Below are 7,500 nucleotides of genomic sequence, written 5' to 3'. Positions count from 1 at the left end.
CTGAGCTATACCCCCGTTGCTCTGCCTAAAACGGAATTATATTTCTTTATTTTACGAAATATCTGTCTAAAAATCAACGCTTGTTCTGGTATCCTTATTTATCTAAAGGTAAGTGTTGAAAAAATTTATATGTCTCTAATACGCAGCGTCAGGGGGCACCCGGGTTTGAACCGGGGTCTTCTCGATCTGCAGTCGAATACTCTACCACTGAGCTATACCCCCGTTGCTCTGCCTAAAACGGAATTATATTTCTTTATTTTGCGAAATATCTGTCTAAAATCAACGCTTGTTCTGGTATCCTTATTTATCGAAAGGTAAGTGTTGAAAAGATTTATATGTCTCTAATACGCAGCTTCAGGGGGCACCCGGGTTTGAACCGGGGTCTTCTCGATCTGCAGTGGAATACTCTACCACTGAGCTATACCCCCGTTGCTCTGCCTAAAACGGAATTATATTTCTTTATTTTGCGAAATATCTGTCTAAAATCAACGCTTGTTCTGGTATCCTTATTTATCTAAAGGTAAGTGTTGAAAAAATTTATATGTCTCTAATACGCAGCTTCAGGGGGCACCCGGGTTTGAACCGGGGTCTTCTCGATCTGCAGTCGAATACTCTACCACTGAGCTATACCCCCGTTGCTCTGCCTAAAACGGAATTATATTTCTTTATTTTGCGAAATATCTGTCTAAAATCAACGCTTGTTCTGGTATCCTTATTTATCGAAAGGTAAGTGTTGAAAAGATTTATATGTCTCTAATACGCAGCTTCAGGGGGCACCCGGGTTTGAACCGGGGTCTTCTCGATCTGCAGTGGAATACTCTACCACTGAGCTATACCCCCGTTGCTCTGCCTAAAACGGAATTATATTTCTTTATTTTGCGAAATATCTGTCTAAAATCAACGCTTGTTCTGGTATCCTTATTTATCTAAAGGTAAGTGTTGAAAAAATTTATATGTCTCTAATACGCAGCTTCAGGGGGCACCCGGGTTTGAACCGGGGTCTTCTCGATCTGCAGTCGAATACTCTACCACTGAGCTATACCCCCGTTGCTCTGCCTAAAACGGAATTATATTTCTTTATTTTGCGAAATATCTGTCTAAAATCAACGCTTGTTCTGGTATCCTTATTTATCTAAAGGTAAGTGTTGAAAAAATTTATATGTCTCTAATACGCAGCTTCAGGGGGCACCCGGGTTTGAACCGGGGTCTTCTCGATCTGCAGTCGAATACTCTACCACTGAGCTATACCCCCGTTGCTCTGCCTAAAACGGAATTATATTTCTTTATTTTACGAAATATCTGTCTAAAATCAACGCTTGTTCTGGTATCCTTATTTATCTAAAGGTAAGTGTTGAAAAAATTTATATGTCTCTAATACGCAGCGTCAGGGGGCACCCGGGTTTGAACCGGGGTCTTCTCGATCTGCAGTGGAATACTCTACCACTGAGCTATACCCCCGTTGCTCTGCCTAAAACGGAATTATATTTCTTTATTTTGCGAAATATCTGTCTAAAATCAACGCTTGTTCTAGTATCCGTATTTATCGAAAGGTAAGTGTTGAAAAGATTTATATGTCTCTAATACGCAGCTTCAGGGGGCACCCGGGTTTGAACCGGGGTCTTCTCGATCTGCAGTCGAATACTCTACCACTGAGCTATACCCCCGTTGCTCTGCCTAAAACGGAATTATATTTCTTTATTTTACGAAATATCTGTCTAAAAATCAACGCTTGTTCTGGTATCCTTATTTATCTAAAGGTAAGTGTTGAAAAAATTTATATGTCTCTAATACGCAGCGTCAGGGGGCACCCGGGTTTGAACCGGGGTCTTCTCGATCTGCAGTGGAATACTCTACCACTGAGCTATACCCCCGTTGCTCTGCCTAAAACGGAATTATATTTCTTTATTTTGCGAAATATCTGTCTAAAATCAACGCTTGTTCTAGTATCCGTATTTATCGAAAGGTAAGTGTTGAAAAGATTTATAAGTCTCTAATACGCAGCTTCAGGGGGCACCCGGGTTTGAACCGGGGTCTTCTCGATCTGCAGTCGAATACTCTACCACTGAGCTATACCCCCGTTGCTCTGCCTAAAACGGAATTATATTTCTTTATTTTGCGAAATATCTGTCTAAAATCAACGCTTGTTCTGGTATCCGTATTTATCGAAAGGTAAGTGTTGAAAAGATTTATATGTCTCTAATACGCAGCTTCAGGGGGCACCCGGGTTTGAACCGGGGTCTTCTCGATCTGCAGTCGAATACTCTACCACTGAGCTATACCCCCGTTGCTCTGCCTAAAACGGAATTATATTTCTTTATTTTACGAAATATCTGTCTAAAAATCAACGCTTGTTCTGGTATCCTTATTTATCTAAAGGTAAGTGTTGAAAAAATTTATATGTCTCTAATACGCAGCGTCAGGGGGCACCCGGGTTTGAACCGGGGTCTTCTCGATCTGCAGTGGAATACTCTACCACTGAGCTATACCCCCGTTGCTCTGCCTAAAACGGAATTATATTTCTTTATTTTGCGAAATATCTGTCTAAAATCAACGCTTGTTCTAGTATCCGTATTTATCGAAAGGTAAGTGTTGAAAAGATTTATAAGTCTCTAATACGCAGCTTCAGGGGGCACCCGGGTTTGAACCGGGGTCTTCTCGATCTGCAGTCGAATACTCTACCACTGAGCTATACCCCCGTTGCTCTGCCTAAAACGGAATTATATTTCTTTATTTTGCGAAATATCTGTCTAAAATCAACGCTTGTTCTGGTATCCGTATTTATCGAAAGGTAAGTGTTGAAAAGATTTATATGTCTCTAATACGCAGCTTCAGGGGGCACCCGGGTTTGAACCGGGGTCTTCTCGATCTGCAGTCGAATACTCTACCACTGAGCTATACCCCCGTTGCTCTGCCTAAAACGGAATTATATTTCTTTATTTTGCGAAATATCTGTCTAAAATCAACGCTTGTTCTAGTATCCGTATTTATCGAAAGGTAAGTGTTGAAAAGATTTATAAGTCTCTAATACGCAGCTTCAGGGGGCACCCGGGTTTGAACCGGGGTCTTCTCGATCTGCAGTCGAATACTCTACCACTGAGCTATACCCCCGTTGCTCTGCCTAAAACGGAATTATATTTCTTTATTTTGCGAAATATCTGTCTAAAATCAACGCTTGTTCTAGTATCCGTATTTATCGAAAGGTAAGTGTTGAAAAGATTTATATGTCTCTAATACGCAGCTTCAGGGGGCACCCGGGTTTGAACCGGGGTCTTCTCGATCTGCAGTCGAATACTCTACCACTGAGCTATACCCCCGTTGCTCTGCCTAAAACGGAATTATATTTCTTTATTTTACGAAATATCTGTCTAAAAATCAACGCTTGTTCTGGTATCCTTATTTATCTAAAGGTAAGTGTTGAAAAAATTTATATGTCTCTAATACGCAGCGTCAGGGGGCACCCGGGTTTGAACCGGGGTCTTCTCGATCTGCAGTCGAATACTCTACCACTGAGCTATACCCCCGTTGCTCTGCCTAAAACGGAATTATATTTCTTTATTTTACGAAATATCTGTCTAAAAATCAACGCTTGTTCTAGTATCCGTATTTATCGAAAGGTAAGTGTTGAAAAGATTTATAAGTCTCTAATACGCAGCTTCAGGGGGCACCCGGGTTTGAACCGGGGTCTTCTCGATCTGCAGTCGAATACTCTACCACTGAGCTATACCCCCGTTGCTCTGCCTAAAACGGAATTATATTTCTTTATTTTGCGAAATATCTGTCTAAAATCAACGCTTGTTCTAGTATCCGTATTTATCGAAAGGTAAGTGTTGAAAAGATTTATAAGTCTCTAATACGCAGCTTCAGGGGGCACCCGGGTTTGAACCGGGGTCTTCTCGATCTGCAGTCGAATACTCTACCACTGAGCTATACCCCCGTTGCTCTGCCTAAAACGGAATTATATTTCTTTATTTTGCGAAATATCTGTCTAAAATCAACGCTTGTTCTAGTATCCGTATTTATCGAAAGGTAAGTGTTGAAAAGATTTATATGTCTCTAATACGCAGCTTCAGGGGGCACCCGGGTTTGAACCGGGGTCTTCTCGATCTGCAGTGGAATACTCTACCACTGAGCTATACCCCCGTTGCTCTGCCTAAAACGGAATTATATTTCTTTATTTTGCGAAATATCTGTCTAAAATCAACGCTTGTTCTAGTATCCGTATTTATCGAAAGGTAAGTGTTGAAAAGATTTATATGTCTCTAATACGCAGCTTCAGGGGGCACCCGGGTTTGAACCGGGGTCTTCTCGATCTGCAGTCGAATACTCTACCACTGAGCTATACCCCCGTTGCTCTGCCTAAAACGGAATTATATTTCTTTATTTTACGAAATATCTGTCTAAAAATCAACGCTTGTTCTGGTATCCTTATTTATCTAAAGGTAAGTGTTGAAAAAATTTATATGTCTCTAATACGCAGCGTCAGGGGGCACCCGGGTTTGAACCGGGGTCTTCTCGATCTGCAGTGGAATACTCTACCACTGAGCTATACCCCCGTTGCTCTGCCTAAAACGGAATTATATTTCTTTATTTTGCGAAATATCTGTCTAAAATCAACGCTTGTTCTAGTATCCGTATTTATCGAAAGGTAAGTGTTGAAAAGATTTATAAGTCTCTAATACGCAGCTTCAGGGGGCACCCGGGTTTGAACCGGGGTCTTCTCGATCTGCAGTCGAATACTCTACCACTGAGCTATACCCCCGTTGCTCTGCCTAAAACGGAATTATATTTCTTTATTTTGCGAAATATCTGTCTAAAATCAACGCTTGTTCTGGTATCCGTATTTATCGAAAGGTAAGTGTTGAAAAGATTTATATGTCTCTAATACGCAGCTTCAGGGGGCACCCGGGTTTGAACCGGGGTCTTCTCGATCTGCAGTGGAATACTCTACCACTGAGCTATACCCCCGTTGCTCTGCCTAAAACGGAATTATATTTCTTTATTTTGCGAAATATCTGTCTAAAATCAACGCTTGTTCTAGTATCCGTATTTATCGAAAGGTAAGTGTTGAAAAGATTTATAAGTCTCTAATACGCAGCTTCAGGGGGCACCCGGGTTTGAACCGGGGTCTTCTCGATCTGCAGTCGAATACTCTACCACTGAGCTATACCCCCGTTGCTCTGCCTAAAACGGAATTATATTTCTTTATTTTGCGAAATATCTGTCTAAAATCAACGCTTGTTCTAGTATCCGTATTTATCGAAAGGTAAGTGTTGAAAAGATTTATATGTCTCTAATACGCAGCTTCAGGGGGCACCCGGGTTTGAACCGGGGTCTTCTCGATCTGCAGTGGAATACTCTACCACTGAGCTATACCCCCGTTGCTCTGCCTAAAACGGAATTATATTTCTTTATTTTACGAAATATCTGTCTAAAAATCAACGCTTGTTCTGGTATCCTTATTTATCGAAAGGTAAGTGTTGAAAAGATTTATATGTCTCTAATACGCAGCTTCAGGGGGCACCCGGGTTTGAACCGGGGTCTTCTCGATCTGCAGTGGAATACTCTACCACTGAGCTATACCCCCGTTGCTCTGCCTAAAACGGAATTATATTTCTTTATTTTGCGAAATATCTGTCTAAAATCAACGCTTGTTCTAGTATCCGTATTTATCGAAAGGTAAGTGTTGAAAAGATTTATAAGTCTCTAATACGCAGCTTCAGGGGGCACCCGGGTTTGAACCGGGGTCTTCTCGATCTGCAGTGGAATACTCTACCACTGAGCTATACCCCCGTTGCTCTGCCTAAAACGGAATTATATTTCTTTATTTTGCGAAATATCTGTCTAAAATCAACGCTTGTTCTGGTATCCTTATTTATCGAAAGGTAAGTGTTGAAAAGATTTATATGTCTCTAATACGCAGCTTCAGGGGGCACCCGGGTTTGAACCGGGGTCTTCTCGATCTGCAGTCGAATACTCTACCACTGAGCTATACCCCCGTTGCTCTGCCTAAAACGGAATTATATTTCTTTATTTTGCGAAATATCTGTCTAAAATCAACGCTTGTTCTGGTATCCTTATTTATCTAAAGGTAAGTGTTGAAAAAATTTATATGTCTCTAATACGCAGCTTCAGGGGGCACCCGGGTTTGAACCGGGGTCTTCTCGATCTGCAGTGGAATACTCTACCACTGAGCTATACCCCCGTTGCTCTGCCTAAAACGGAATTATATTTCTTTATTTTGCGAAATATCTGTCTAAAATCAACGCTTGTTCTGGTATCCTTATTTATCTAAAGGTAAGTGTTGAAAAAATTTATATGTCTCTAATACGCAGCTTCAGGGGGCACCCGGGTTTGAACCGGGGTCTTCTCGATCTGCAGTCGAATACTCTACCACTGAGCTATACCCCCGTTGCTCTGCCTAAAACGGAATTATATTTCTTTATTTTGCGAAATATCTGTCTAAAATCAACGCTTGTTCTGGTATCCTTATTTATCTAAAGGTAAGTGTTGAAAAAATTTATATGTCTCTAATACGCAGCTTCAGGGGGCACCCGGGTTTGAACCGGGGTCTTCTCGATCTGCAGTGGAATACTCTACCACTGAGCTATACCCCCGTTGCTCTGCCTAAAACGGAATTATATTTCTTTATTTTACGAAATATCTGTCTAAAAATCAACGCTTGTTCTGGTATCCTTATTTATCGAAAGGTAAGTGTTGAAAAGATTTATATGTCTCTAATACGCAGCTTCAGGGGGCACCCGGGTTTGAACCGGGGTCTTCTCGATCTGCAGTGGAATACTCTACCACTGAGCTATACCCCCGTTGCTCTGCCTAAAACGGAATTATATTTCTTTATTTTGCGAAATATCTGTCTAAAATCAACGCTTGTTCTGGTATCCTTATTTATCTAAAGGTAAGTGTTGAAAAAATTTATATGTCTCTAATACGCAGCTTCAGGGGGCACCCGGGTTTGAACCGGGGTCTTCTCGATCTGCAGTCGAATACTCTACCACTGAGCTATACCCCCGTTGCTCTGCCTAAAACGGAATTATATTTCTTTATTTTGCGAAATATCTGTCTAAAATCAACGCTTGTTCTGGTATCCTTATTTATCTAAAGGTAAGTGTTGAAAAAATTTATATGTCTCTAATACGCAGCTTCAGGGGGCACCCGGGTTTGAACCGGGGTCTTCTCGATCTGCAGTGGAATACTCTACCACTGAGCTATACCCCCGTTGCTCTGCCTAAAACGGAATTATATTTCTTTATTTTGCGAAATATCTGTCTAAAATCAACGCTTGTTCTGGTATCCTTATTTATCTAAAGGTAAGTGTTGAAAAAATTTATATGTCTCTAATACGCAGCTTCAGGGGGCACCCGGGTTTGAACCGGGGTCTTCTCGATCTGCAGTCGAATACTCTACCACTGAGCTATACCCCCGTTGCTCTGCCTAAAACGGAATTATATTTCTTTATTTTGCGAAATATCTGTCTAAAATCAA

The 7,500-nt window shown here is 41.2% G+C and overlaps 21 non-coding genes across 21 annotated transcripts; all 21 read right to left on the bottom strand.

Moving 5' to 3' along the window:
- Positions 1–150: 150 nt before the first annotated feature.
- On the bottom strand, positions 151–222 carry Trnac-gca (transfer RNA cysteine (anticodon GCA)). Its single transcript has one exon. It is a non-coding gene; the product is annotated as a tRNA-Cys (tRNA).
- Positions 223–562: 340 nt separating this feature from the next.
- Positions 563–634, bottom strand: Trnac-gca (transfer RNA cysteine (anticodon GCA)). Its single transcript has one exon. It is a non-coding gene; the product is annotated as a tRNA-Cys (tRNA).
- Positions 635–974: 340 nt separating this feature from the next.
- Trnac-gca (transfer RNA cysteine (anticodon GCA)) lies at positions 975–1,046 on the bottom strand. Its single transcript has one exon. It is a non-coding gene; the product is annotated as a tRNA-Cys (tRNA).
- Positions 1,047–1,180: 134 nt separating this feature from the next.
- Positions 1,181–1,252, bottom strand: Trnac-gca (transfer RNA cysteine (anticodon GCA)). The gene has a single exon. It is a non-coding gene; the product is annotated as a tRNA-Cys (tRNA).
- A 340-nt stretch (positions 1,253–1,592) lies between these two features.
- Trnac-gca (transfer RNA cysteine (anticodon GCA)) lies at positions 1,593–1,664 on the bottom strand. The gene has a single exon. It is a non-coding gene; the product is annotated as a tRNA-Cys (tRNA).
- Positions 1,665–2,005: 341 nt separating this feature from the next.
- Positions 2,006–2,077, bottom strand: Trnac-gca (transfer RNA cysteine (anticodon GCA)). The gene has a single exon. It is a non-coding gene; the product is annotated as a tRNA-Cys (tRNA).
- A 134-nt stretch (positions 2,078–2,211) lies between these two features.
- Positions 2,212–2,283, bottom strand: Trnac-gca (transfer RNA cysteine (anticodon GCA)). The gene has a single exon. It is a non-coding gene; the product is annotated as a tRNA-Cys (tRNA).
- A 341-nt stretch (positions 2,284–2,624) lies between these two features.
- Trnac-gca (transfer RNA cysteine (anticodon GCA)) lies at positions 2,625–2,696 on the bottom strand. The gene has a single exon. It is a non-coding gene; the product is annotated as a tRNA-Cys (tRNA).
- Positions 2,697–2,830: 134 nt separating this feature from the next.
- Positions 2,831–2,902, bottom strand: Trnac-gca (transfer RNA cysteine (anticodon GCA)). Its single transcript has one exon. It is a non-coding gene; the product is annotated as a tRNA-Cys (tRNA).
- Positions 2,903–3,036: 134 nt separating this feature from the next.
- Trnac-gca (transfer RNA cysteine (anticodon GCA)) lies at positions 3,037–3,108 on the bottom strand. The gene has a single exon. It is a non-coding gene; the product is annotated as a tRNA-Cys (tRNA).
- Positions 3,109–3,242: 134 nt separating this feature from the next.
- On the bottom strand, positions 3,243–3,314 carry Trnac-gca (transfer RNA cysteine (anticodon GCA)). The gene has a single exon. It is a non-coding gene; the product is annotated as a tRNA-Cys (tRNA).
- A 135-nt stretch (positions 3,315–3,449) lies between these two features.
- Positions 3,450–3,521, bottom strand: Trnac-gca (transfer RNA cysteine (anticodon GCA)). Its single transcript has one exon. It is a non-coding gene; the product is annotated as a tRNA-Cys (tRNA).
- Positions 3,522–3,656: 135 nt separating this feature from the next.
- Positions 3,657–3,728, bottom strand: Trnac-gca (transfer RNA cysteine (anticodon GCA)). The gene has a single exon. It is a non-coding gene; the product is annotated as a tRNA-Cys (tRNA).
- Positions 3,729–3,862: 134 nt separating this feature from the next.
- Trnac-gca (transfer RNA cysteine (anticodon GCA)) lies at positions 3,863–3,934 on the bottom strand. Its single transcript has one exon. It is a non-coding gene; the product is annotated as a tRNA-Cys (tRNA).
- Positions 3,935–4,274: 340 nt separating this feature from the next.
- On the bottom strand, positions 4,275–4,346 carry Trnac-gca (transfer RNA cysteine (anticodon GCA)). Its single transcript has one exon. It is a non-coding gene; the product is annotated as a tRNA-Cys (tRNA).
- Positions 4,347–4,687: 341 nt separating this feature from the next.
- On the bottom strand, positions 4,688–4,759 carry Trnac-gca (transfer RNA cysteine (anticodon GCA)). The gene has a single exon. It is a non-coding gene; the product is annotated as a tRNA-Cys (tRNA).
- Positions 4,760–5,099: 340 nt separating this feature from the next.
- On the bottom strand, positions 5,100–5,171 carry Trnac-gca (transfer RNA cysteine (anticodon GCA)). The gene has a single exon. It is a non-coding gene; the product is annotated as a tRNA-Cys (tRNA).
- Positions 5,172–5,924: 753 nt separating this feature from the next.
- On the bottom strand, positions 5,925–5,996 carry Trnac-gca (transfer RNA cysteine (anticodon GCA)). Its single transcript has one exon. It is a non-coding gene; the product is annotated as a tRNA-Cys (tRNA).
- A 340-nt stretch (positions 5,997–6,336) lies between these two features.
- Positions 6,337–6,408, bottom strand: Trnac-gca (transfer RNA cysteine (anticodon GCA)). The gene has a single exon. It is a non-coding gene; the product is annotated as a tRNA-Cys (tRNA).
- Positions 6,409–6,955: 547 nt separating this feature from the next.
- On the bottom strand, positions 6,956–7,027 carry Trnac-gca (transfer RNA cysteine (anticodon GCA)). Its single transcript has one exon. It is a non-coding gene; the product is annotated as a tRNA-Cys (tRNA).
- A 340-nt stretch (positions 7,028–7,367) lies between these two features.
- Trnac-gca (transfer RNA cysteine (anticodon GCA)) lies at positions 7,368–7,439 on the bottom strand. Its single transcript has one exon. It is a non-coding gene; the product is annotated as a tRNA-Cys (tRNA).
- Positions 7,440–7,500: the final 61 nt, after the last annotated feature.

Source organism: Argiope bruennichi, chromosome 7 (genome assembly GCF_947563725.1).
Source record: "Argiope bruennichi chromosome 7, qqArgBrue1.1, whole genome shotgun sequence".
NCBI lineage: Eukaryota > Metazoa > Arthropoda > Arachnida > Araneae > Araneidae > Argiope > Argiope bruennichi.
The sequence above is the reverse complement of the archived record's forward strand: the minus strand, read 5'-3'. Positions and strand labels throughout refer to the sequence as shown.